The 26,978-nt window shown below is 44.0% G+C and overlaps 1 non-coding gene across 1 annotated transcript; it reads left to right on the top strand.

Annotated features, from left to right (window-relative positions):
• The first annotated feature begins 3,410 nt into the window (after positions 1-3,410).
• Trnal-caa lies at positions 3,411-3,485 on the top strand. The gene has a single exon. It is a non-coding gene; the product is annotated as a tRNA-Leu (tRNA).
• The last annotated feature ends 23,493 nt before the right edge of the window (positions 3,486-26,978 follow it).

The following is a 26,978-nucleotide window of genomic DNA, read 5'->3' as shown; positions in this document are numbered from 1 at the left end:
GATCACTTAGCTGTTGCACCAGACTTGGAATTGACACACTAAACTTCCCTTTCTTCAGAATGCATAGCACACTACTTGCACTTACATTACTCTCACGTGCCGCTTGCCTTGAAGATTTTTGAGGCGAACGCTGAAACAGTTCCAAGACCGCAATTATGGAATCATCACTTGTAGCTGTACGAGGTCGCCCTGATCGACCTTTATACACATCACACACTGTTCTATGAATTTCGAATTTGTCTCGTAGACGTGTAATTGTTAACCTTGAAGGTGGTTCTGTACCATACTCACTTCTCCAATGTCTTCGAACCGCAGCTACATTCTCAAACTTCCAGTACCACTTATGCTTCCGCGCTTCAAAGCTCAAACGCACGTCCGCCATGTTGCAGTTACTTCCTTGCCACTGCTGCCACCTGTTGAAGAAACATAACATTACTTTCTCACAGATATTTAACCTTGTAGAACGGGAAATAAATTGTCTATGACACTTCAAAGTGTGTATACATTTTTTTGACGCACCCTGTATACAAGCATTGATCCACTCAGTGGTCAAAGTGACCTGCACAGAGCAGTGTAAAGTTTCATCACCCATACGCTAGGAGGACCATATCCCACAGACTATCACTCACAAGAGATTTTCCCGATGTCCCTCTGCTGTTGTTTGATACGTTGTTTTCTTCTACTATAACACATTCAAGTAGTGTATGACACAGCTTTGTACACCGCCATACATTTTGTTTTTTCCACCATGGCTTCAAGGTCTGTGACAGATTCTAAATTGACATTAACATGTTTCGATCCACTGGCTCTTGAAGAAAACTGGACATTGCACGGTGTAAATCACGTTGCTGCTGCTCCAACAATGCACTCATTGTATGATTGAAATAAAAGACAGTCACAACATAAGGAAACTGAAAGAGTTTTGTGGCACTGTACAGTGTTCCCAAACAGCTGTGTGAAGGTGATTGATGGCCTCTACATTTAAATTCATCTTTCACAATGACAGGGTAGCAGATGGCTCAGTGTCCCATTTCAACAGATTTGTCACATTTAAATCATGTAAGCGATCACTGTTATGGTGCTAATCATCCCCAGAAAGTGTTGTCTCTCCAGCAAGGGTCTTTCTTCATCTCAAACAACTGCAGTCAGTCAATAATTATGTGGTAATCAACAGCATACCAGCGGACTGATGGGATGCGAAAGATATTGTCAATGTACTGTAACATGATCAAAGTTGACAGCGCGATCAATTTCAGCAATTTTAACAGTTTTTCCGTAATTTCAACATCGACCAATAATGCAGTGGCGTGCTTCCCAATTTCTGTATCTGCAAGTACCATTGAAAACGTAGATAGATGACTGTGCAGTAGGTCCATTCATTGTTAATTCCCGAACATATACACCAAAGCATACCAGACAGCAATCTACATATTTCTGGCACTTCGATCACAGTGTATAATTTACAAATACGATTCCCCATCTTTTCCTATGCGGATGCGAGTCACAGAGCATTCCCGCATTCTTAGGATAAAGTTCAGAATTGAAAGAGAACCTCGCATTGTCCTTGACGAACGCTCCCTGCAACTCTGTCACCTATTTAATCTGCAGCTGACCAGAAGTACACCAACACATTCTGTGTCTCATGAAGGAACAGACCGATCCAGTCCATAAGTGCTGTACCGCAACAATCTCACTCACGACAACCATCCAAGTGCACAAAATCTCTCCAGATGAGCGCACGTCGAGGGGGTTAACACCTCTTATTGATGTATAGTAGATATGAAAGTGTTGTCATGATGTAACAGACGGTTAAGAAGAAACGTGTAGTTTTCATGCGTGATGGAGGTCCAGACGGACGGAATTTGAAGCATTTTACATAAATCAACTGCATTATCAATTCTAAAGTATTGTTCTAGTGTCTGGGATCAGTACCAAGAAAGTACTGGTAAGAAAGAACATAAACACATGCACTCCTAAGGCTACACAGTTCTGCACTTAAAACATGCTATAATGTTAGAGCGGTGAGGTTTTAGACCCATTAGTTGTGTGGAACGCAACGCTGCTAATATTCCAATGTAAGAAATATATTTCCAGCGCATGACATACGTTCTCCAGCAAATTTCTCTACAACAAACTATGGTGACAAATTGTAAAATGAAAAAAAGCTACTTCCTTAAAACATCGATTCTGTGTGATACATGCAACATATTGCTTTCCAGAGTCGTATGGCGCCCACTGTTCACGTCCAATCACGGTTCAGAAATTATACTATGCTCACATCAGTCCTATGAAATGATCCCTTAGTAATGGAGAATGCCTCTTATAAGGAAAGAGACAAACACACAGCAGGGGAAATTACACATCATGGTGCAACTAACTGTAAACAGGACATCTTAAGCAGATGTATACACAGGGTCTGCAGCACCTCATAAAAAACTGTCGCTAACTTAGAACCACTGTAGTTATGAAACTGAAGACTGATTTTATTCCCAAGATGTGGCAGGGGAATAAGGTACATCGCATAAACCACCATTCGTCTTGAGGAAAGTGCCAAAACAGGATGAATATCCAGAATGAGATTTTCACTCTGCGGCGGAGTTTGCGCTGATATGAAACTTCCTGGCAGGTTAAAACTGTGTGCCCGACCGAGACTTGAACTCAGAACCTTTGCCTTTCGCGGGCAAGTGCTCTACCAACTGAGCTACCGAAGCACGACTCACGGCCGGTACTCACAGCTTTACTTCTGCCAGTACCTCGTCTCCTACCTTCCAAACTTTACAGAAGCTCTCCTGCTAACCTTGCAGAACTAGCACTCCTGAAAGAAAGGATGTTGCGGAGACATGGCTTAGCCACAGCCTGGGGGATGTTTCCAGAATGAGATTTTCACTCTGCAGCGGAGTGTGCGCTGATATGAAACTTCCTGGCAGATTAAAACTGTGTGCCCGACCGAGACTCGAACTCGGGACCTTTGCCTTTCGCGGGCAAGTGCTCTACCCTTTCTTTCAGGAGTGCTAGTTCTGCAAGGTTCGCAGGAGAGCTTCTGTAAAGTTTGGAAGGTAGGAGACGAGGTACTGGCAGAAGTAAAGCTGTGGGTACCGGGCGTGAGTCGTGCTTCGGTAGCTCAGTTGGTAGAGCACTTGCCCGCGAAAGGCAAAGGTCCCGAGTTCGAGTCTCGGTCGGGCACACAGTTTTAATCTCCCAGGAAGTTTCATATCAGCGCACACTCCGCTGCAGAGTGAAAATCTCATTCTGGAAACATCCCCCAGGCTGTGGCTAAGCCACGTCTCCGCAATATCCTTTCTTTCAGGAGTGCTAGTTCTGCAAGGTTCGCAGGAGAGCTTCTGTAAAGTTTGGAAGGTAGGAGACGAGGTACTGGCAGAAGTAAAGCTGTGGGTACCGGGCGTGAGTCGTGCTTCGGTAGCTCAGTTGGTAGAGCACTTGCCCGCAAAAGGCAAAGGTCCCGAGTTCGAGTCTCGGTCGGGCACACAGTTTTAATCTGTCAGGAAGTTTCAGGATGGATATGTTTCATCACCATCACACATGACACTGAAGTCCTCTGATGACTGAGAGGTTTGCTGTTAATGATCGCAAGTAGATAGTGCTCTAAGTCACACACAGAACACGCAGTTGTGTATGAGTCGAAAGCAGGTTATATCATGCAACTGATGTGCCCCGACAGAACAACGGAAAAAATGGTGAAATGACCTGCACAAACATCCCCCTCTCATTCTAGAATGAATTGTGAGTCTAGCATTAAAACATAGCTCGTTACAACTCCATCTCAACCGATCATTCCATCCACTTTCTGTCATCCTTTAACGCAGATGCAGGTCAGTGTAGGGGCAGCTTTCCAGGAAAGCATCAAAGACAGCAGCCAACTTGCACGTGTCATTTTTACCTCAGTAGACATACAGAGGAATGTTGCCATACCACAACTGTTTGTTAGCTGACACTGCAAGGTTGTGATTGGCGGAGAGCACAGAGAAGCACATTGTAAATGTAGTTGTATATCGCAGTCCTCTCTTGTGACATAGTCTGCGGGATATGGTCCTCCTACAGTACAGGCGATGAAACTTTAGACTGCTCTGTAAAGGCGACTTCGATCACTGAGTGGATCAATGCCTGTATATTTATTAGGATCGCCACATATGCTTGATGCCAATACACAAACCGTATTTGTTTTTTATATACATACATATACTGGAAGAGAGAGAGATGCAGTAAAAATTTATTGCGTTCTCTATTGGATGATGTCACCGCAGTTCATTGTTTTTCATTCTCTGTTGGATGGTACAAAATAAAGATGACTGAGAAAATGTTTAGGTGACAGACATGAATACACCCTGATGGACTCAGATCTCCTTCAGACTGCAGTACCGTTCGATAAGTAATGCCACACATTCATAAACGTTTGTGTGCATTGTATGGCGATGCTGCAGTCGATAGGAATACAGCTGGGTGATGGGTAAAGAAAGTTACAGCCTCACGAAATGCAGAATCAGAGCTCCATGATCAGCCACACTTGGGACGTCCTGTCACAGTCACTGCTCCGGACATGTTGAATAGTGCAGATGACATTATTCATGCCAACTGGCCCACCACAACTCGACAATTGGAACTACACTTGTCGGTCAGCATCGGAAGTGCATCTGCAATGATCGAGACTCTCGAATATTCAAAGAGGTGCTCATGATGGGTACCACGAATGCTCACAGTAGACCACAAGGTTCAAAGAAAGGCCATTTCATCTGAATTGTTGGAGCGTTTTGAGACCAACAAAGAGGCCTTTCTGTCATCGGTCGGTACAGGGGATGAAAGCTGTGTGCACCACTTTGCGCCAGAAATACAAAGGCAGTCCATGAAGTGGCATCATCCTCATTCGCCACAAAAGAAGAAATTCAAGACAACCCCCAATTCCGGAAAAGTCGTGGTACAGTCTTCTGGGATTGTGATGACGTCATTCTCGTGGATGTGATGCCAAGAGGGTCAATCACGAAATCAGAGGCATATGTGAAAACTCTGAATAAACTCAAGAACCGTTTCCAATGTGTTCGACTGGAAAAGCATCCATCAGAAAACTTGCTCCAGCATGGTAGTGCTCGCCGGCACACAAGTCTGAGATCCTGGGAAGAAATCGTCAAATTGGGTTGGACATCCAGACCTGGCACCACCAGACTTCCATCTTTTTGGGCTGCTTAAAGATTCTCTACAGGAAACACACTTTGAAAACGACAAGAGTGTCAATCATGCAGTGCAAACATGGCTATGCTTACAGGACAAAAGATTCTACCAGCAGGAAATACGTGATCTTCCACAACATTGGTGTATGGCCATAGAACATGATGGAGACTACAAAGAAAAATAGGACATGGAAAGGCATGTTGATGTATATTGTCACCAAATTCTGACTCTTAACAGTAAATATACTCTGAGAAAAAATGATGGCATTACTTATTGCCGGCCGGAGTGGCCGTGCGGTTCTAGGCACTACAGTCTCGAACCGAGCGACTGCTAGTAGGGGGACAACCTATGTACCAGTACACGCTGCATTGTTGCCAAATTTATTCAAGATAGTGGCGATGACGTCATCCAAGATGGCGGCATGTAGACTTGGCAACATCACATGATGTCATCCAAGATGGTGGCTTTTGGCGGAAGAATAGTCCAATTGTGCTACCTCCACTAACCTAACCTCAAGAAAAAATGGCGAGAAGTTTGAATTTTGGCGGGAAAGTAGTCCAACTGTGCTATGTCCACTAACCTAAGCCTCCAGAAGAAAAAAAATGGCGGGAAGTTTGAATTCCAACAGGATAATGCATGCAATGACCGTACTTGTCTTTATTATTATTATTATTGATTATCATTCATTAACATTCATTATTATTTATTGACATTCATTATCAGTCATTGTCATTCATTATCATTCATTATCATTCATTATCATTTATTATTATTTATTACCAATTATTATTATTTATTATTATTGACCTGCCTCCACTAGAAAATACCCTCTAAATTAAAATTCCAACATGATAATAGCTGCAAAACCTTACTTTTGTTTATTTTTACTCATTATTAATCATTATCATTTATTAACATTCATTATCATTCATTGTCATTTATTATCATTCATTATCATTTATTATTATTTATTATTATTGACCTGCCTCCACTACAAAATTCTCTCCAAATTCAAATTCCTACACGATAATGACTGCAAAACCTTACTTTTGTTTATTCATTATCATTTATTAACATTCATTATCATTCATTGTCATTCACTATTATTTATTATCATTCATTATCATTTATTATTATAGGCCTACCTCCACTAGAAAATTGCGCCAAATTCAAATTCCAACACGATATTCTCTCGAAAACTGTACTTCTATGTATTATTATCATTTATTATTTATTCAAGATGTCCGATTTTCGTGGTGAGAAACCCATTCTCCTTACATCCATAACAAAAATCTACCACAAGTTCAAATCCCCAACACTATAATTGATCACATGTACGAGCTTTCTCCATCACTTATCTTTTTTCATTGCTGGCCTATCATAATCGCGTCAAATAATAAACTGCACTTATAGTAATGTAATTCATGTCCTTTGATTTTGCAGGGTGGAAAGGGACTGAAGGCTTTATTTCAAGCAGTACGGTCATCACTTGTTCTCCAACACAGTCAGCAGATATAGCAGTGCAATCACCACGACGTCCGCACTCCTGCTGAATTAGCTCAAATCCTCGCCACCCCTGGCCAGCGCACGGAGACACTGGCTATGCCTGTCACGTGAGGCGGGGGGCGAGCCCAGAGATCGCTCCCATGTCGTAAACATGTTTTCGCTGGAGACGCTGGAACTTGTCGAGTTCGATGTCACAGCGGCCCCTTGTCCGCTCACCACGTGTATTCATTGCCTCCACACGTTTCCCGCCAAAATTGTCTGCCTCCGAGCTGAATCACACAACGGTCGGCCGTTTCCCTGCAACACTTTCGGCGCCATGTTCAAGCCTGTCGATGCCGACCTCACACAGCTGTTCGCCACGTGTCCCTGTGCGAGCGAGAACGCAGTGCTACACTTTTGGCGGCAAAGTTTGCTCGACAGTGGAATCCGCCATAACTATATAACAGCACCTTTGGACCGCACTAGAACGCCCGCTAATTGACTCGCTCTCATGTGCGGTTTAACAGTACAATCATTGTGCCGCCGACCTGGTTATGTCACACATCCTCCATACACGCGATGGACATAGCCTTCTGTAAATACTTAGAAAATGACTCTTTATTTGAGACATTACGCTCATGCAGGTGTGTCCCAACTGGCTTCTCCATGCTCACACAGTGAAACTCCAGTGGGCAGCTGACGTACGCGCGACCAGCTGAGCCCGCTCCCTGGCCCGCTGATGTCAAGCACACCCCCACAGCCAGCGCGACAGGTAGGCGGTGGTGGGATAAATTTGTGCAGTTATTTGTCTACTCACTCACATTCTGACCAGATTGTCGTTATTGCGCAAAAACAGCTCAGACTGAGCTGTGCTGCTTGGGGAAGTAAGGAAGGGCCGCACTCTATTTATTTGGAGCCCTTATATTTAGTCGTGGAGTATATTTGTCACAAAACACCCGCATTGATCCCACTGTGGTCATCTGACACAGGCCACAAACACGTAAACAACACCTAATTTCACCGCACAATACCAAACAGCTCTTAAATAATGCAGTACACAATATCAGCACATGAGCTCTTTACTCTTAAACTCTCCAAATAAAGCACCGCACAGTGCACAGACATGCCCGCAAAATGGTCCAACAGACGCGCGCAAACACCACCAGCTGCCATACCGACCAAAAAGTCTCCTCTCGGCCTCCCCCAAACATGACCTCAACACAGTCACATTCGCACCTATCACCGGAGAAATTGATACCCCCTATGTGCCTTAGATTACGCTCCAAGGCAGGCCGCGCGCGCGTGTGGTCGGCGGGAATTGGATTCCAGAGTCTACAGCCAAGTTCAGGTTCCCAGTGCTCCCTCCTCACAGCCGACACATTTGAAAGCTCGATTGTTCTTTTCATGTACACCGCGAGCGTCTCAGGTCTGGACCTGCCTTCACGTCTATTGGCAGAATAGCTCATAGCTTGTTGACACACTCGAATAACGCCTCTGCGGTGTAATGATTGACAACACTCTATTTATTATTTTTTTTAAACAACTTATTTCACCATACAGTATGTCTATCACACAATCACTCTAGACCATGTCGCACAGCCCAGAGACACGCACTCAGCCATAATTCCAGTACACCCAATAGCAAACTGTTACTAAATAATTCCTCTCGCTCAGTACTCGTAAACTATCATAATAACGCATAGCAGAGCCATTCAGATCCGCTCGCAAAATAACTCAGCAGACGTGCGCAGGTACCCTCCACTCCGCACCCTGCCCACAGGATCGTGAAGTCACCCATCCATCTGATTTCAGACCTCGCACAGCCCCTGCTCGGCTTCCGCAAGCGTGAATTGGCGCAGTCAGTGCGCTCGTCAGCTGTCAAAGCACACGCAGACATCCGTTCAGGACCACGATTCCGAGCCACCATCGCCGAACGCGGGTGAAAGTCAACTTTATATCAACGTAGCATAATCCCAAAGCGCAGCCTCCATACGCTAGACACATCATAGCAGCACATGTCTTTACCTCCTATGACTCTGTAGCACACTGCGCATTGCTCCTTACAAGACATTACATGGCCCTTTAACTAAACATAACTACACATCCCTGCTCTCGCCTCGTCGCGTGACCAGCCATCTAAAACCCTTCTCAATATTATTCCTACTTTACAACTTTTTTTTAAAATAAGATCTAATTTACACCTCCCACCGCACCTAACCTCACACCTGTCCCACAATCAACATACGCAATCGGCCTCAACCCTATCTTGACACTCATATATCACCCCACAAACCATGCCCATCAATCAATTTATCATTCTCATCCCCTCTTTTCGAATTACAAACGTAGCCTCTATCCAAACACCAATCAACTCATCTTTCTCGCACTTTCAACAGTAAAATTAATTTTACGCACACTCAGAAATACCAAACCCAATTAAAGATTCAAACTTTTATACAAAGCATCAAGCACATATGACAATATTCAAAGCCTGGTCCCTGATCTCTGCAATTTAAGTCAGACAAAGACATATCTATTACCTTCTGCAACCTGTCTATAAACAGAACGATCTCAGTTACTACAACAGGACTTTGTTTCGGCCATTCGCTGGAAATGCGCGCAGTGTTGTACGCCTCAAACTAGGTACAAGTACAACAGATCCTCAAAACCCTATCATCTTTATCCTCTACCATCAAACAGTGAAAAAGTCATGAAGGCACCAAACGGAATCGACAATACTCCCCCCGAATAACTCAGAGTGCAACCATCCAAGAATTCCTAACAGCTCACCAAATCCAACACCTCAAACTACAAATACCTATATGAACAAGATCATATTAAATATACACACACGCTGCAGAGAGCCCTTTAAAGTTTGATCACCCATACTCTAAGCGAATGAGAAGCTGCCTCTGGCCCTTGTTCAAACAGCGTTTTCTAACACGCTTTTGCACACTGCCGAGAATTTCGTCTTTCTGCCGCGACTTCGAAGTCCATGTCTGATTCTAAACAGACATTAACACGGACTGATGCACGGTCTCTCACAGAAAACTATACCTTGCACCTTGTAAATCATATTCTTACAGTCGATAGCATAACATTGAATGATTTTAAATAAAGGACACCCACAACCCAAGGAAAATAGAAGAGCCTGCTGGCGTTGTAGCCATTCCCATCGAAAGTGATTGACCGCCTCTACGTTTAAACTCATATTTCGCAGTGACCGAATAGTTTCTAACTCTGCATTCAATTTCTAGTGATTGGTCATTTTTGCACACAAGTACAGGATCACCGTTTTCGGTGCTAGCAACCCTGGAAGTTGCAGTCCATCAATCAAAATTTCTCCCCCAACTCAAGCAAGGATTGGCAGTCAATCAAATGTCGTACCCAATGCACAGATGCGATGGATAAGACACCACCGATCTACTGTAAAATTATCCATCACAGTTGATATCGCGAAAAATTTTACAGTAAGTCCAACACTGGCCAATCATATGACAGCTTGTTTTCTTAATTTCAGTATCATAGCTAAACCATACATCCTCTACTTTGCAAGTATCATTGCGATCATTCATAGATGACTGCTCAACACGTCCATTCACACTTAATTCTCGAACAAATAAAGACGATCAAATTATACCAGACAACACTATACATAGTTCTAAGACCTCGCGCATAGTACACGATCAATCTCTCTGCGTATGACGGTCACAGAGCTATCTAGTCCTCTTACGTTAAAAGACTATCCTCACCTCGGCATTGACCTACCTACCCCGCAACATCTCCACCCAATTATTCCTCAACCGAGCAGACGAATACAGCTACATTCCACCTCTCTTGACTGAATAGAGCTTTCCTACTCCTGATCCATCCAAGTGCACCACATTTCTCGATATGTAACCGAGTCTTGGAGCTTAGCACACCATATCGATCTATAGTAACAGATCTCAAAGTGCCTTAATTTAATAGCATACATTTAAGAAGAACAAGAACGCAGCGATATTTATACACAATGTAGTTCGATAGATTTTTAAGCAAATCACCCAATCTGTCATGTGTAAAGTATTGTTCTAACGTCCATGATTGGTGCATCGACGGTTCCGGTAGGAGAGAGAGAGAGAGAACATAAACACACACACACTCCTAAGACTAGAACGTTCAGCACTTAAAAACGGGCAATAACCTTAGATCGCTTACTTTTCCGTCCTGTCAGACATACATCCTTCTCCCCAGTCACCTTACGCTGAGTTATCTCTACCCCAATCGTAAAACTTTTCCTTTCTATGATATGAGCCCAATATAGCCCTGCGGACACGTCTAGTGCCCAATGATCACACCAGAATAGCCCTGCGGACACGTCTAGTGCTCAATGATTACACCAGATCACGAATCAGAAATAATACTATTACTCCATCAGGTCTATATAAAAAATGATAGTTATTAGCAGCCGGTACATCCCACAAGCAAACAGATACGTATAACAGCAGCGTCCAACATGTGAAAATTAAAAGTCATCCCATCACCGACTCTGTATACACCCGTCTGTCGGGTAAGTGTGTACACAATGATTACAGCCCCTCACAAATACCCACAGCTAACTTAGTTATGACGCTGAAGTCTCGATTTTACACCAAGCATGCGACAGGGTGGGGATCTCGTAAATCAAAGTGCATTTAGAGGAATGTGTCAACCTTCATCACACATGAGAGGGAAGTCCTCTGATGACCGACGGGTTCACCGTTAACGATCGCAAGCAGACAGTGCTTTAAGCCACATACCAAACACGTAGCCGTATGTGACTAGAACACTGGCTATATCACGTGACTAAAGCATCCAAACAGAATACTGGAAAAAAAATCTACCTTCAACAACTTGTCCTTCTCTACAATAAATGAGTCATCATTTGAATCGTACCTAGTTGCAGCTCTGCCTTAATCGATCATCCCATACACCCTCTGTTATGATTTAACACAGATGTGAGTAAGTTTAGACGTGATTGATTCTCTGTCCTGCTGAAAAGCATCAAGTACAGTATTCAACTCGCGTTTACCACTGCTACCTCAGTAGACATACACATTAATACGAACTCAACGAGAAAAAATTGACTGCCTTCGTTATTCGGCTCACTTCGAAGTCATCGTTTTCCTGCATTCCTCTTGCTGCCGCATACTTGACTCCATGTACAAATTCCACCCTGCGAACCAGAAGATAAGCATGTACGTGCTCATTTTCACCGCATTTCGGTCTATATTAGGTTGGTTTATATCCATGCGCTAATCAGTTTTCGCATTTCTTTCGATTTTATGTCAGATCCATCCATGCGACCACGACATAAGTTATCGTTCTGTGTTCCAAAAATTTTCTCTAAATGTAACCAAGTTGCATCCAGTCACCTTCACATTCGGAGAGTGCTTGCTCTGTTTTCTGTATCTCTTTGCACATGAATGGTAATAAATAATAATAAATGATAATAAAAAATGAATGTTAATGAATGAAATCAATAATAATAAAAAGACAAGTACGGTCTTTGCATGCAATATCATGTTGGAATTGAAACTTACCGCCATTTTTACTTCTGCAGGCTTAGGTTAGTGGACGTAGCACAATTGGACTATTTTCCCGCCAAAATTCAAAATTCCCGACATTTTTTCTAAATACAGTTTGATTTACGCGACCCCCCACCCTGTCGCATGCTTGGTGTAAAATCGAGACTTCAGCGTCATAACTAAGTTAGCTGTGGGTATTTGTGACGGGCCGGCCGGTGTGGCCGTGCGGTTAAAAAAGGCGCTTCAGTCTGGAACCGCGTGACCGCTACGGTCGCAGGTTCGACTCCTGCCTCGGGCATGGATGTGTGTGATGTCCTTAGGTTAGTTAGGTTTAATTAGTTCTGAGTTCTAGGCGACTGATGACCTCAGAAGTTAAGTCACATAGTGCTCAGAGCCATTTGAACCAGCCATTTGTGACGGGCTGTAATCATTGTGTACACACTTACCCGACAGACGGGTGTTTACAGAGTCGGTGACGGGATGACTTTTAATTTTCACATGTTGGACGCTGCTGTTATACGTATCTGTTTGCTTGTAGGATGTACCGGCTGCTAATAACTATCGTTTTTTATATAGACCTGATGGAGTAATAGTATTATTTCAGACTCGTGATCTGGTGTGATCATCAGGCACTAGACGTGTCCGCAGGGCTATTCTGGTGTGATCATTGGGCACTAGACGCGTCCGCAGGGCTATATTGGGGCGAGGTCTGAAATCAGATGGATGGGTGACTTCACGATCCTGTGGGCAGGGTGCGGAGTGGAGGGTACCTACGCACGTCTGCTGAGTTATTTTGCGAGCGGATCTGAATGGCTCTGCTATGCGTTATCATGATAGTTTACGAGTACTGAGCGTATCTACACATCTGTGTGAAGAATTATTTAGTAGCAGTTTGGTATTGGGTGTACTGTAATTATAGCTGAGTGCGTGCCTGTGGGCTGTGCGACATGGTCTAGAGTGATTGTGTGATAGATATACTGTATGGTTCAATAAGTTGTTTTAAAACAATAATAAATAGAGTGTTGTCAGTCATTACACCGCAGAGGCGTTATTCAGGTGTGTCAACGAGCTATGAACTATTCTGCCAATAGATGTGAAGGCAGGTCCAGATCTGAGACACCGGCGGAATACATGAGAAGAACAATCAAGCTTTCAAATGTGTCGGCTGTGAGGAGGGAGCGCTGGGAAGCTGAACTTCGCTGTAGACTCTGGAATCCAATTCCCGCCGACCACACGCGCGCGCGGTTTGCCTTGGAGCGTAATTTAAGGCATATAGGGGGTATCAATTTCTCCGGTGATAGGTGCGAATGTGACTGTGTTGAGGTCATGTTTGGGGGAGGCCGAGAAGAGACTTTTTGCTCGGTATGGCAGCTGGTGGTGTTTGCGCGCGTCTGTTGGACTATTTTGCGGGCATATCTGTGCAATCTGTGCACTGTGCAGTGCTTTATTTGGAGAGTTTAAGAGTACAGAGCTCATCTTCTGATATTGTGTACTGCATTATTTAAGAGCTGTTTGGTATTGTGCGGTGAAATTAGGTGTTGTTTACGTGTTTGTGGCCAGTGTCAGATGACCACAGTGGGATCAATGCGGGTGTTTTGTGACAAATATACTCCACGACTAAATAAAAGGGCTCCAAATAAATAGAGTGCAGCCCTTCCTTACTTCCCCGAGCAGCAAAGCGCAGTCTGAGCTGTTTTTGCACAATAACGGCAATCTGGTCAGAATGTGAGTGAGTAGACAAATAACTGCACAAATTTATCTGTAGAGGAGTTACAAGTCTGGATTGGAATGAATATCTTGATGGGTGTCTTTGTGTTGTCAAGTGTAGTGCACTACTGGAGTTCAGAAACTGCCTTATGTCAGCCTTACATATCGAAACCTATGAGAAGTAAAAGTTTCAAAAAGATATGTTGCAAATAAATAGAGTACACTCGTTCCTCCTTCCATCAGCCTATGCACTGAAATTATTTCCGAAAATTAGCAGTTGTTTGGTTATTTGTAGGTAAATGTTTTGCATTATTTAAGAGCGGTTCGCGTGTCTGTAGGCTGTGCTATGAGTTATTTTTAACTGTTTACAATTAGCAACCGTGTGTGTAGAATATTATAAATGACTTATGTGGGAGTGTTTTGCAGGTCTGTATGATGTGGGACATGTCGGCGTGATTCATGTACTCCATTCCTAAATAAAGTAAATTCGTTCCTCCATCCGTGCACGTAGTGCATGGTGAGTCCGTTTACCAGAAACGTGTAGGAAGAGGTTGAGTGCTGGTGGCTTAGTTTGGAACAGTTTTCTTAGGTTGGTGGCGGAAGCGCAAGTGAGATTTGTTTACTGGCAGATTTCAAACTTGGCGCTGGTTCCTAGGAGGAGGCGGTGGTCTGGTCCTCGAAAAGTCGTTGAAATTAGGGAGTTGAACACGTTTGAATATGTATATGAAATTGTAAATGGAATTATTTAATATAGCAGGGTGGTGAGAGTGAATTAGCGAGTGTTCTCACGACGAGCAAACACGCTGTTATATGGTTATGGTGGATTCCACTGTCAGTCTAACTCTGGCGCCAAACGTATCCTTTGTACGGCACGCGGTCGACAGGAAACATCACGTCCGGTGTTTAGTGCTCACGGGCACGGCCGACCGTTTGTGGCGGGACCCTCAGGCACCACTCACCACAGCCTACCTGTCGCGCTGGCTGTGGGGGTGTGCTTGACATCAGCGGGCCAGGGAGCGGGCTCAGCTGGCCGCGCGTACGTCAGCTGCCCACTGGAGTTTCGCTGTGAGCATGGAGAAGTCAGTTGTGACACACCAGGATGACCGTAATATCTGAAATAAGGAGTCATTTTCCAGGTATTTACAGAAAGCTATGTCCATCGCGTGTATGGAGGGTGTGTGACGTAAGCGGGGCGGCGGCGCAGTGATTATACAGTTATTACGCATCCGTGAGAGTGAGTCAATTAGCAGGCATTCTAGTACGGTCCAAAGGTGCTGTTATATAGTTATGGCGGATTCCACTGTTGAGCAAATTTTGCCGCTAAAAGTGTAGCACTGCGTTCTCGCTCGCACAGGGACACGTGACGAATGGCTGTGTGAGGTCGGCATCGACAGGTTTGAACATGGCGCCGAAAGTGTTGCAGGGAAATGGCCGACCATTGTGTGATTCAGCTCGAAGGGAGACAATCTTGACAGGAAACGTGTGGAGGCGACGAATACACGTGGTGAGCTTACAAGGGGCCACTGTGACGTCAAACTCGACAAGTTCCAGTGTGTCCAGCGATAACATGTTTACGACGTGGGAGCGGTCGCTGGGCTCGCCCCCTGCCTCACGTGACAGGCGTAGCCAGTGTCTCCACGTGCTGGCCAGGGGTGGCGTGGATTTGAACTAATTCAGTTGGAGCGCAGACGTCGTGGTGACTGCACTGCGATACAAAAATGTGTGTGCTGACTGCGTTGGTGGACAAGTGATGACTGTACTGCTTGAAATGAAGTCTTCAGTCCCTCCCCCCCCCCCCCCCCCCCCCTGCAAAATCAAAGGACATGAAATACGTTACTGTAAGTGCAGTTTATTATTTGACGCGATTATGATAGGCTAGCAGTGAAAAAAGATAAGTGACGGAGAAAGCTCGTACATGTGATCAGTTATGGTGTTGGGGATTTGAACTTGTGGTAGATTTTTGTTATGGATGGGTTTCTTGCTGAGAAAAGCGGACATTTTGAATAAATGATAAATTATAATGATACATAGAAGTATAGTTTTCGAGAGAATGTCGTGTTGGAATTTGAATTTGGCGCAATTTCCTAGTTGAGGTAGGCCTATAATAATAAATGATAATAAATGATAATGAATGACTATGAATCATAATGAATTGTAATAAATGATAATGAACAAACAAAAGTAAGGTTTTGCAGTCATTATCATGTAGGAATTTGAATTTGGAGGGAATTTTGTAGTGGAGGCAGGTCAATAATAATAAATAATAATAATAAATGATAATAAATGATAATGAATGATAATAAATGACAATGAATGATAATGAATGTTAATAAATGATAATGAATGATAATGAATAATAATAAACAAAAGTAAGGTTTTGCAGCTATTATCATGTTGGAATTTGAATTTGGAGGGAATTTTCTAGTGGAGGCAGGTCAATAATAATAAATAATAATAAATGATAATAAATGATAGTGAATGATAATGAGTGATAATGAAAGACAATGAATGATGATGAATGTTAATAAATGATAATAAATGATAATGAATGATAATGAATGTTAATGAATGATAATCAATAATAAAAATAAAGACAAGTATGGTCATTGCATGCATTATCATGTTGGAATTCAAACTTCCCGCCATTTTTTTTCTTCTGGAGGCTTAGGTTAGTGGATATAGCACAATTGTACTATTTTCCCGCCAAAATTCAAACTTCCCGCCATTTTTTCTTGAGGTTAGGTTAGTGGAGGTAGCACAATTGGGCTATTCTCCCGCCAAAAGCCGCCATCTTGGATGATGTCATGCAATGTTGCCAAGTCTACATGCCACCATATTGGATGACGTCATCGCCGCCATCTTGAATAAATTTGGCAACAATGCAGCGTGCCCTGGTACATAGGTTGTCCCCCTACTACCACTATGGTCGCAGGTTCGAATCCTGCCTCGGGCGTGGATGTGTGTAATGTCCTTAGGTTAGTTAGGTTTAATTAGTTCTAAGTTCTAGGCGACTGATGACCTCAGAAGTTAAGTCGCATAGTGCTCAGAGCCATTTGAACCATTTTGGACTTATTGAATGACGCTCATAGTTTGGAAATGCACTGCAATGCAGTAGCGAAAATCCTCCCCCTTCTTCCTGTTCATGTAACTGCTCATACTGTCTTGTACACCGCTTTGTTTCGCAGGAGAAAGCTTCGTTTGGAACTGGCCTTACACACTGTACACAGTTAGCGGAGCTATGAAACATGTTTCCATTTCCACTGAGTAATCAAACATGGTCCTATCGTATTAACTCAGCTCACCCTGTTTCTCCAAGTGTTGCAGAAGGTGGTAGATATAGCGCTCTCCGACTTCTGCTGAGTTTCGACTTAAATTGAAACTCACATGCAGAAAGCTGCAGGGATGGCGGGACAGAGACTGAGGGACAGTTACAAGGTGCAGTGGGACTGTCTAAAAACCATGTTGGAGTTTTACTGTAGCAGATGGGTTCGAAAAGAGTGACTCGCTTCGAGATTTGAGAGTGCCACGAATATGATTCAGTAGAGGCTGTAATCATTAAAAGACGTCTCCATAGGATCCAACGCAGGTAATTTGTGGTTGAATGGAAAGACTTGATTCCAAATTGCAGACAGCATTTATACCTCAATGCGTAAGACTAGATGTCCGAAAAGCCAGTCTACTGGTCATAGGATTTTGTACACTTTTTTTAAAGTGATTCATCGCATAGCACACCATATACTGTATGTGATCATTCTCAATCAGCCATCATCCTCCCTCGCCTATAACCCAGTGGATATATTGCAGAACCTCTGACGTGGCATTGAGACAGAATGGGTTACAGATACTGGAGAAATACCTAGCAGCAGAGGGAGTTGCAAATACTGGTTTCATACCACATTCCCTAGTCGAATCACTTTCTAAATTCGGTACTTTTATAACGATCTTACACCGCCGGCGACTGTGCACCCGCACTTTCAGTCTGTTAATACACACCCTGGCAATCAACGTGTGTGAAATCTTATGGGGCTTAACTGCTAAGGTCATCAGTCCCTAAGTTTACAGACTACTTAACCTAAATTATCCTAAGGACAAACACACACACACCCATGCCCGAGGGAGGACTCGAACCTCCGCCGGGATCAGCCGCTCAGATCGCAGTATTTGTGTGGAATATCACTTTACCATATCTTGGTTTATCATATCTCGATTTATAAAGCTTGTACAACTTTTAACATGGATATCATTAGCGATACTTGCGAGTGCCAGTAGAACCAAAGACGCTTGAGGCAGTAACATAGTCTTTGCGATCGTGTTTTTTAATAGCTGGCCGCTTATAAGACGATTACGTCTCTCTTCCTAAGGCACACTGGTACCACTCATAAGATATGTCCATCCATAGCGAATTTTCACTCAACGTTGTTTGATGTCACCAGCAGTCAGTTACTGGCGAAGTATTATATATAGAAGGGAATGTGTGATAGATTCGCCGTGATCAGCAGGCTTATAAAGTATGCGTACTGGGATCTGTGTTCTGACATGTGCAAGGAAAATGGCTTTGTCCTGTTGTAAGGAAGGTATGGAATTGACATGGAAAGTTGTGAGTGCTGTGAAGGAAATTAAAGATTTTTTACGTGGAAAGTTATGTCCAGTCAAAATAACGGTACAGATTTTCATATTTCCACAGCCACCATCCTCAGGAGGAGATATTTTCCAATAGCTGTATCATTGTTGAATGTCGTCAGATTGGGGCTGCAATCATAATATTTAATTGTAGTACAGTGATAAAATATATTTGGGTGGTTTGCTAAGATTATTCTGCGTGGTGGCGGTGGCCTGTGGTTGGAACAATTGATATTTCCGGCTTATGGTGGGAGCCATACGTGCTAGAGAGGTCTTCTGGGGTACAGGGATGTAGCTGACCTAACTGTGTCGCCGTCTAGGCGGCTGAATAGCGAACTAATATTCAGTATGAGTTGAGCAGCCTTCGTGATCGCGTGTGTTCTCCGTGGAAATTTGAGAAGGTTCAATGTGGGCATGTGTTTGCACTAGACAATGATTCCCTCCCATGTAAATCGTCCAATTGGCTGCTTCTACACATTTCCCGTCTTTATTTGGTTGTGTTCATCTAGATGGTAAAGACAGATGGAAGAGACACTCGCTTATTCTGTAGACATGCGAAACATCTTAGCTGACTTTGTGACGTAGAAGGATGTTTTACAATCTTTTATATAATTAATATTGGTAGTAGTTAAAAAAATTGGAGTGGAACTACCAGTTTCCTTCATTTTCGAGTTTTCACGTAAGGATCTTCACAGACAAGATAGGCTTCTAGTTACTCTGTGATGTAGAGCACGTTCTACCTCGCTAAAGTTTCGGGTTTCTAGAGATATAATCCCCATTCTTTATCTTTGGAACTATACCGTGCAAGCCATCGATAGCATACTGCTATGTGCTTGCTATCGAGAACCATCGCACAAATGGTATGATATTCTGGGAAACATTTTGAAAGTACATATGTTCTTGTACTCCGAGAGTCTGGAGATGACTGTAGAAAGCACGGAGCAAGCAAGCAAGTAAGGTGATGCAGGAAACAGTGACGCCTTTGTGCTGAGGGAGGCAGCTCAGCCTTTGTAGACCAGTTTGGAGAGTGACTGTAGCCCACTGAGGATGCACTGATTGTGTGTCAGGGCAGAGTGTGTGGCGGGCAGTTGACTCACGATCATTGGGCACAGTGAATGACCGACCGACCTTGCAGGAAATATCTCGTGCTGTGATGACTATATATGGTGCACATGCTTATGGTTTACAGGATCTTGTCTGTCTTTGTAGTATACATACAAGTGTCTGGTGGCTGACAGCTATATGCAGGATGCAGAAGTGATGATTTTGTATGGTGCAGGATATGAAATGTGTTTACTACATCGATATGAAATGTGATGATATAGCCCAGTTGGAGATCAGTTTCACGCTGAGAAATTCAAGCTTTCCTCAACAGAAGTAGAACAGTATTATTGTGGAAGTTTCTTTGGCGGTAGTTCCCATATTTAATGATCTGTAGACCACTTTTGCAGAGTTTAACTGTCAGTGTAATATGACTGCTATATTTTTTTTCGATCTGTACAAAATGTTTTGCCACTTAAAGTTCCGTGACTGCTATGCCTCTAGAAAATGGCGGACAGTGCTCCCACAATGGCAGCAGCAGCAGTTTGGCGAGTAAATTCAGTAAGAACCAATCAAAGTGCTCCATTCACAAGACGTTCAATGACATCAGAGGGTTACAAGACAACCTTTGTGCTGGGAATAGGAGCCTCTGCAGCTTGGTTCGAACAAGACAGGGGGCAAGGCATCTATGAAATGTTCTGTGATGTCTGAGAGTCATGTGATGTCTTCTTCATTCGAGTGTTCAGAGACAAGTCCAAGAAGATCAATCTCCTTGATTGCTTGAACACCAGGTGTCATAACTTCCAAAGCAATTTGTGTTCAATGACAAGGGGTATCTGTGCAATGGGGATGGGAAGAAGTAAGGCCCCAGGAATTCCAATGCAACAGTATGTGGCCACCCCTGTGGCTACTGCGTATTGGTGCCATGAGCCCAGTGTGTGGGAAAGGAGTATGCACACTGGAATGAACGTCTTGCCTGCTGTGCTTTGGAAGACTGAGTGGACTTTTATCGCATGATCTATAGTTACAGCACATGCATTTATCAGTATGAGTTGCGAAATGTAACTTAGCCCCATCCTGCTGCATCTTAATTATTTGATGAAGTGTACTGTATTTGTCTTCATCAGATGTCATTGCTTTACAAACTTCCTGCAGGTGTCTATAGACACAGTCCTTAGCTGTGTGATTACAGCTAATATACCCATTAAACTCCTCCTTCTCCAGCATCTCAACACAGTAAACAATTATGTTCATCCTCCCAGTCCAGCAGCTAGACACACCATTTTTCCCCAGACCACCATCTCGGGCTATATTTCATGAGGGGTAGGAGGTGGGGGGGAGGGGGGCGAGGTCCCACAGCGCCCTCTGGTGGTGGTGTTGCGAACTAGGTCAGTTGGACTCAGGACTTCATGGTGAACACACTGGATGGAGCTAGTGTCTATGACAACTGAGATTGTTTAAACAAGCAATGTATACAAAATAAAGACTTACATCTGTCCTATCCAGCAGCCCAGTACAGACTGAGTCCTTTTCTCAGCAATTTCCAGACTAGGGATGGGTTGGGAGGGGATGGGAGGGGAAAGTGACGAGAGGGGTGAGGGGTTTGTGAGGAGGGAGCGGAGGAGTGGAGTTGGGTTAGTGGAAGAAGCCCAAGTGATCTATTTTCCCACCAAAATTTGAACTCCCACCATGATGTCAGTACGATGTTGCTACATCTGTGGCCGCCATCTTTGATCAGCCATCTTGAATAAATTTGGCTACCACGCAGAGGGGGCCATGCTGTCTTTGACCTACTGCTTACGGTCTGCCCCATGTGTCAAATTGCAGCTGTATACAAAGAAACTTCTCCCAGTTTATTCTTTTTGTTTCTTGACACAATGTTTTGTAATGCATCTTATCTGCCCTGTACCATGAAGTCTCACAGAGCGCTCTAATTCGCCCAAGGCGCGTTAATAACCTCTTCTTCTTAATTTTACATTTCGCTCCAAAATGGAGATGTCTGTGCTCCACAGCATGGTAGCCTGATTATTTCTTTTTCTTAGGGATATAAGCACCTGCTTCGTTTGCATGATTTTAGTTAGTGGCTGTGCACCGAAGTCTACATGCACTGGAAGTAATGCCACTGGAGATGCTGTAATGTAGGTAATTAAGACATCTCAGTCCAGTTTCCTGATATGTATCACAATCATGCTTTCCTCTGTGTACCAAATTGGGACTCGAACCTACAAACTTCTCTTTCTTGGGCAAGTACTCTGCCAACTGAGCTACTCAGGCACAACTTACAGCCTATCCTAACAGCTTTACTTCCGCCTATATCTCATCTCCTGCCTTCCAGCGTACTGGGGAAAGTAAAGTTGTGAAGATGGCACGTTTGTCATGCTTGGGTGGCTCCGTTGGTAGAGCAACTTGTAACGATACCACCGACCACCTTAAATGGCAATCGATGCTAACGTCATAACTCTGCGAGGAAACAGAACACTCAAACTAGGATTCGTTTCCGAAATACTCCAGCAGAGTATAACTAACAGTAAACAGGTGGCTCAGCAACAGATGTTCTCCCAGCACAAAAGCAAGTTATAACATTACATATTAAAATCGATCGCCAAGCTATTTAGGCATTGTGTCAAGCAAAACGATAAAGCAGAAGGTAGTGCTAAGGCTAACCTAACCTTCCTTGACACACATTCTAAACTCTTTCCTTATATCTGTTCACCCTATAACACAGTAACCTAGCCTTGCAGATAAATGTGCTAACTAGTAAGGGATAAACAAATGGCCAGTGAGATAGTGAACAGCAACATACGCCTCTCAACAACACGTACCTTAAATGAACTAGGTGCAACAGTTTATAAAAACCAGTTACCGACACGCATGAAACTAGTAGCAATACTGAATATGGAAAGCTTGAAATGATTCTGAATTTAAATCAGAAGGTCTGCTAATGATCATACTCTGTTACTTCATTGCTTAGTACAGCGTCTCTATGCCTGTGCTTTAACCAACTTGTATCAGAATAGACAACACAGTAAATAGTTCTCTCTCAAATTCGGTTTGAAGCAATTAAACAGAGTGAAATTGTAACAACAGTGGCTCTGAAGGAGCCTTTGCATTGCTTCATTAACTAACTAGCATGGTGCATGAGGACCCTTAAACTTACATGGTTTCAAGAACCATGCTCATTAACAAAACTACACCAGTATGTATGAGAAATGGTAAGTATTCTTATCATTAATTAAGGAAAGCGGAACAAACTACAACTCTTTAAATAACAAATGTGCTTTCAGAAGCAGTCTTTTGACCTTATCAAAAATATAATTGGCTGTGCAACTGACAACACAACATTAAATTCAAGTTCAACCACTTTCTCGCAATAAATTAGGACACTCGGAATTAAATTTACTAGGATATGATTCCTGTCCGGTTTGTGATTTTGGATGATCACGGGTATAAGATAGAGTTTTGAGCACGATTATTATTAAAATCAACCAGATTTCAGAAATACCTGGTCCATTTACAGACCGCCAAATATAAACAATTTAGTGGAAGGCTGGTGGCACTGGTAGTGCAAATTGCAATAGCTATTAACCTGGCAGCGATACAGTCATAGCAAACTTCGCCAGAAGATGATGAGTATGTCACTCGTCGAAACGTCGCAGTTTGAAGACACCGCCACCCGGCAGGAAGCACCTAGAACTCTTCGCCATCATAGCAATACTGTTGGCCTCGCCCTGTTACATATCTTCTTGGCGTCGGAATTATATTTATAGGGCCAAAAACCAAGCCATGATAATGATATCACCAAATACAGCATCGGAGGCCCATAAATATTACCCTTAAGCTCTTCTGGCCTCAAAACTCCAGGAATATGACCGACAATGATCCGATACTGCTAGCGAGGTGTTAACCTCAGCACTGCTCAGCCCAGACTCGTCACCAAGGACGAGTTGTACTTGCACGCCGACCACACCTTTTCCATTCCGCCGGGCTACTTCCGTAGCTGCGGGGCTTCCACACATCTTTTACATTCAACGCTATGTTCCCTAACTACGGACCAAGCCATTTACAGTACATTACATGTCAATCATTCCATTAGTTATTTAAATTCTCAAGCATAATTTAAACAAAATCGTTCAAAAGTTTCACACAACTGAAACATGTATACATTGTCAAAGAATTTCCATGACAGATACAACATTATACATAAGCAATACTACAAATTGACATAGAAATACCGATACAGATACAAAATAGGTCAAAGGTAGGTGTTACAAACTGCCCGAAAAAGGCGATGGTCCAGGGTTCGAGTCCTGGTCTGGAAACAGTTTTAATCTGCCAGCAAGTTTCAAATTGGCATGCAGTCCGCTGCAGAGTGAAGAATTCACTCTGGATGCTTTCCTCTGTTTGCTTCCTTCTCTTTTTATCACTCCCCCCTTCAATGACAATTACATTATGATCGCTGGATGTCAGATACTGGCCTACTTGCCCGCTATTAATCATAGCTGCTGGCATCCGGTTTGCTAAAGTGACGTCTACAGGGTGTCCCAGGTGGAATGGTCAATATTCAGGGATATGACAGGAACGACCATTCGAACCGGTAAAATCTAGTAAACTTGGACTCTAAATTGCGTGCGTTAAGAGTTACGAGCACTTCCTCATATTCAATTCTGTGAACCAAACCTCATCTACTGCAAGCTCTTAAGGCACGAATTTTTGAGCTCATGTATACTAGACATGTTTTCTTTTTAGGATTTCGTACCTCAGGGAATAAGAATGGAACCCTTCTGGGATCAGTTTGTTGTCCGTCTGACTGCCTGTCTGTCTGTCCGACTGTTCAAAACCCTATTTCTCAGAAATGGGTAGACACATCAAGTTCAAATTTATGTCACATATTAAGGTTCACTGTGCCTTGGCGATGTAAACAAGTGAAGCTTCTAAATCAGTGCAACCAAAAGATACGTCCATTTGTATCACCTATGTTGATACTAAGAAACTCACTTCTCAAAACCAGAGGGTACTTCCCGTTGACCTAGAACCATGATTTTGATAAGAAGCAACGTTTCACACTACAACCAAAGGATAAAATCTGAAAATTGTTAATTTGTAATTATATCCCATGAAAAAAATTTTTGTCATTTGTTACTCGATTCCAGTCTTGAAATTAAAACATTCTCGAAAGTATTGGAATCCCTGGAACTGATATCCTGCCAGTATTAACGTAGATAAAAGGTAAAAATCGTCGAGATCCTGGACTCCCGGAATTTGTGAACTGTGTACATGTTTAACTAAGTTTGTACACAGCCATCAGTGTCAGAGTCCTACTCGCTCCTGACCAAGTTTTGTGTCATATTACCTCGTCCCAAAATACACTCCTGGAAATGGAAAAAAGAACACATTGACACCGGTGTGTCAGACCCACCATACTTGCTCCGGACACTGCGAGAGGCCTGTACAAGCAATGATCACACGCACGGCACAGCGGACACACCAGGAACCGCGGTGTTGGCCGTCGAATGGCGCTAGCTGCGCAGCATTTGTGCACCGCCGCCGTCAGTGTCAGCTAGTTTGCCGTGGCATACGGAGCTCCATCGCAGTCTTTAACACTGGTAGCACGCCGCGACAGCGTGGACGTGAACCGTATGTGCAGTTGACGGACTTTGAGCGAGGGCGTATAGTGGGCATGCGGGAGGCCGGGTGGACGTACCTCCGAATTGCTCAACACGTGGGGCGTGAGGTCTCCACAGTACACCGATGTTGTCGCCAGTGGTCGGCGGAAGGTGCACGTGCCCGTCGACCTGGGACCGGACCGCAGCGACGCACGGATGCACGCCAAGACCGTAGGATCCTACGCAGTGCCGTAGGGGACCGCACCGCCACTTCCCAGCACATTAGGGACACTGTTGCTCCTGAGGTATCGGCGAGGACCATTCGCAACCGTCTCCATGAAGCTGGGCTACGGTCCCGCACACCGTTAGGCCGTCTTCCGCTCACGTCCCAACATCGTGCAGCCTGCCTCCAGTGGTGTCGCGACAGGCGTGAATGGAGGGACGAATGGAGACGTGTCGTCTTCAGCGATGAGAGTCGCTTCTGCCTTGGTGCCACTGATGGTCGTATGCGTGTTTGGCGCCGTGCAGGTGAGCGCCACTATCAGGACTGCATACGACCGAGGCACACAGGGCCAACACCCGGCATCTGGTGTCGGGAGCGATCTCCTGCACTGGCCGTACACCACTGGTGATCGTCGAGGGGACACTGAATAGTGCACGGTACATCCAAACCGTCATCGAACCCATCGTTCTACCATTCCTAGACCGGCAAGGGAACTTGCTGTTCCAACAGGTCAATGCACGTCCGCATGCATCCCGTGCCACCCAACGTGCTCTAGAAGGTGTAAGTCAACTACCCTGGCCAGCAAGATCTCCGGATCTGTCCCCCATTGAGCATGTTTGGGACTGGATGAAGAGTCGTCTCACGCGGTCTGCACGTCCAGCACGAACGCTGGTCCAACTGAGGCGCCAGGTGGAAATGGCATGGCAAGCCGTTCCACAGGACTACATCCAGCATCTCTACGATCGTCTCCATGGGAGAATAGCAGCCTGCATTGCTGCGAAACGTGGATATACACTGTACTAGTGCCGACATTGTGCATGCTCTGTTGCCTGTGTCTATGTGCCTGTGGTTCTGTCAGTGTGATCATGTGATGTATCTGACCCCAGGAATGTGTCAATAAAGTTTCCCCTTCCTGGGACAATGAATTCACGGTGTTCTTATTTCAATTTCCAGGAGTGTATGTAAAGTGAAGAGCTTGCAGCAGAAGAGATTTGTTTCACAGTATCGAAGATGAAGAAGTGCTCGTAGCTCCTAATGTATGCATCTAAGATCTCAAGTTTTCTAGACTTTTTTCCTTCGAATGATCTTTCCTGTCATATCCCTTAATAGTAACCATTCTCTTGGGACACCCTATATGTTGGTGGCAACAGCTGTTCGTCCCTCGGATGTTCGTGGCTGGCCCTATAGGTCTAAGACAATGAAATCAAGTTGCTGTACCAGTTACTCACTGTTATGCCACAGAGAGGATTTGGCATTCACATCCCTTGCCACAAAGAGACATGCACCTCGTCCATAGACAGCTTCGTTTCCCTCACGTGTGTTGTGACCATATGCGTGTCACGTAACCTTGCAATCTCAGTCACAGTGAATTTCTTACCTAAACAACAATGGCAGACATCGCCTCCTCGTGGCCAGTAATTTTTGCATTGTTGTCGTTGCTGTGTTCTTCAGTCCAAAGATTGGTTTGATGCAGCTCTGCTTGCTACTCTATCCTGTGCAAGCCTTGTTATCTCCGAATAACTGCTGCAACCTACATCCATCTGACTCTACTTATGGTACTCATCTCTTGGT

This window comes from Schistocerca americana, chromosome 8 (genome assembly GCF_021461395.2).
Source record: "Schistocerca americana isolate TAMUIC-IGC-003095 chromosome 8, iqSchAmer2.1, whole genome shotgun sequence".
NCBI lineage: Eukaryota > Metazoa > Arthropoda > Insecta > Orthoptera > Acrididae > Schistocerca > Schistocerca americana.
Note: the sequence above shows the minus strand (reverse complement) of the source record. Positions and strands in the feature narration are given on the sequence as shown.